This window comes from Sphaerodactylus townsendi, linkage group LG01 (assembly GCF_021028975.2).
Source record: "Sphaerodactylus townsendi isolate TG3544 linkage group LG01, MPM_Stown_v2.3, whole genome shotgun sequence".
Taxonomy (NCBI): Eukaryota; Metazoa; Chordata; class Lepidosauria; order Squamata; family Sphaerodactylidae; genus Sphaerodactylus; species Sphaerodactylus townsendi.
The window spans coordinates 36,915,865-36,918,746 of NC_059425.1; the positions used below are offsets into that span (position 1 = coordinate 36,915,865).

The following is a 2,882-nucleotide window of genomic DNA, read 5'->3' on the forward strand; positions in this document are numbered from 1 at the left end:
TTTCCCCATATACTTTCAGTGGTTTACCATCAGTTTGCAAAAGTTTCTCTTCACTTTCTTTCAGTTCAATAAAGTATTTTTGTTATTTCAAACATGGGGAAAAGATCCACATTCCAAAAGAAATTTATTCACTTTACTGTTGCAGTCATTTGTAATCATGTATGCACATTTTTTCTTTGTTTGCCACTTTTCTGTAACTTTCTCTTTTTCTTTGTCTTTGTAGCTAAAGTTTTATTAACACTGCCTCTTCTATAAGCATTACTTGGTTCTTCCCTTCCACCTCTCCCAGCTGATTTTCTTACAAGACAATATTTAGCCAAATATCCCCTTGTTCCACAATTAAAGCAAATTACTTAATTGGCATGATCTAGTCTAAACACAGATAAGCCTTTTGTTGCATTTGATGCTTTCCTTTCTGGATCTCTTAGATAATTCAGAAAATAATTCAGGTCCAATGGCTTTCTGGCCTCAAGCACATATACTTGGTTTTCAAAGCAAAGACCCCAGGATTACTGAAATCACATCATCTTCCGGAACTTTTCCTGCTGCCCTGATTTGCATAATGATGTCAACCATCCATTTTAAATGCTCATTCAAATTGCTCTCTTCTTTCTTCTTGCACTGTAGAACTTCCTTTTTAGAAGTCTTATTTTCTGAACTGATTTTCCACAGTATTTTTCTTTCAAGTCTTTCCAAAGATCATGAGTGGATTTGCAGCTTTTAATAAGGGCACTCTCCTCAGGAGATAGCATGCTTTGGAATCAGACATTTTAAACAGTTCCAACTCATGGGGATTTGGGGGCATTTCTTGCTCAATCACACAGGAGAGATTCTGAACAGCAAAATTGCCAGATCAAAAACTTTTGCTCATCCAATAGAAGGGGAGAAGCTAGAGATGGACTGCTTGTTAGGGCATATAGTTTTGGGGTTTGTACTGCACTCTTGTTTCATGAAACAGTCATCACTGGGTTAGAGATGCTGGCTGAGGCTTCTTTATCCAATAACTTGCTTCTTTAGGAGCTTCCTTTATATTGGCAACTCACTTTCCATGAGAGAGAACAGTATATGCTGTGGAAACTTCTGGGCCCATAACCTTTCTTGTATTCCAGTTAATCAGCAGAGGAGATAACAGGGCAGAGATGCAAGTGAGTTGTTTTATAGAACTTTACTAGATAACAAATGAATTTACACTACATATAGGAACAGCAAACTCTATCTATGCACGTGGTCAGTTTGGGTATTTGTGCTTTATGTGCCTGTGTGTCTGTCTCTCCTCTTTTGCTGGAAGAAGAAACAAAGAGATATTTCCAGAAGCTCACATGATTCTAGGCCTGTAACTTCAACAGTTGTCTTGCTTGACTGAATTGAGCGAGTGCTTGTAAAATCCTAACATTTGTTTTCTGCTGCACCAGAAACTAAGACGGAGTAATGGATTCAAGGTACAGGAAAAGTGATTGCACTTAAACATTAGGAAGAACATCCTGACAGTAAGGAATAGTGGAATACTCTAAGTATGGTTGAATCTCCTTTCAAGGTTTTTAAGCAAAAGCCATCTGTCAGGAGTGCTTTGGTTGTGTAATCCTGCATGGCAGGTGGTTGGACTTGATGGCCCTTGTGGTCTCTTCCAGCTCTATGATTCTATGATTTTATATGCAAGCTGTTTCACTGACTTCTAAAGAGGGAACTGCTGTGTTCAAACAAGTAAATTGTGAGCAAGGCAGTCCTCTGAGTGCAGAGGTGCTTTAGTAATCATAATAAGTGTCCTTGCTGCCTCCACTGATGTTCAAGGGACACACATTCTGGGCAGATGACCTATTTATCAGGATGAGCAGGGCAGGGAGCCCAGTTCCAGTAACAAAAACCAGCAGAGGGTAATCTCCTCTTCTCTCCCTGCATGAACTGGAGATGCATGAATGGGGCTTGCAAATGGTTGGGAGTGTTATTTTCCTGAGTATCATTTGTTTGTTACCTTCAGGTCTTGAAATTGTGCCCTCCAAGAGATACATCAAGTTCAGCATCATAGCCAATGAGGTTTATCTGAGGCACAATTATTGCTAATTGAAAACTTTTCCCAATACTCTGTCATGATGTCTTGAAATATACACGGCACTGGCAATTTTTGGCAATAAATAGCAAACAGTATGTTGACTTTTAATGCTCTTGGAGGAAAGGAGCACAGCAGGAAGACCCCCCCTCCTGGTTTTAGTACAGAGCCTCCTTTCTTTTGTTTACATGGTAAGAACCATCAGAAACAGTCCAGGAAGCAGTCTGGTATCCTGACGGATAATATGTTGCTCGATTTTGTACAGCAGTTGTATTACTTTTTCCTTTGAGATGCTTTGGGATCCAACTTTGGCCAAAGGAGGCTGTCCTGGGACGGGCATCTTACCTCTCTCAAACAAACGGGCAGAGTGGAGGCACGCTGTTCTGGTGTGGCTGTGATGGCCCTTTGTGCATCCAGAGGACCATGGCTATGACACAGGAGCAGGCCCAGCTTCTGGGCAGGGACTGAGGCAACACCCAACCCTTAAACACTGAGGCGGGCTAATCCGTTGGGCAGCCAGTCAGCAAGCTGGGAGAGCTCGATGGATGCCCCATGGCCAAGTGGGAGATTGGAAGGCAGGAATGGGAAGCAGGGAAGGAAAAGGGAGGGGAGATAAAAAGGGGAGACACCAGACAGAGGGGGGAGTAGTTTGGAAGCAGGAGAATGGAGAAGGAGAATGAACCTCAGTGAGAGAGACAAACAAGGAGGGGGGAGGAGCCCAAGGCTCCAAAGGGGAAGGAGACCAAGACAGGTAAAGGCAGAGGCAAGGGGCATGCAGAAGAATGGGCAAGGAGGGACCCAGGGATAGGGTTAGCCCTCTCCCCAGTGGCCAACCTAT

At 42.8% G+C, this 2,882-nt stretch overlaps 1 non-coding gene across 1 annotated transcript; it reads left to right on the forward strand.

Annotated features, from left to right (window-relative positions):
- Positions 1–2,004: 2,004 nt before the first annotated feature.
- LOC125425587 lies at positions 2,005–2,154 on the forward strand. Its single transcript, XR_007243389.1, has one exon. It is a non-coding gene; the product is annotated as a U4 spliceosomal RNA (small nuclear RNA).
- The last annotated feature ends 728 nt before the right edge of the window (positions 2,155–2,882 follow it).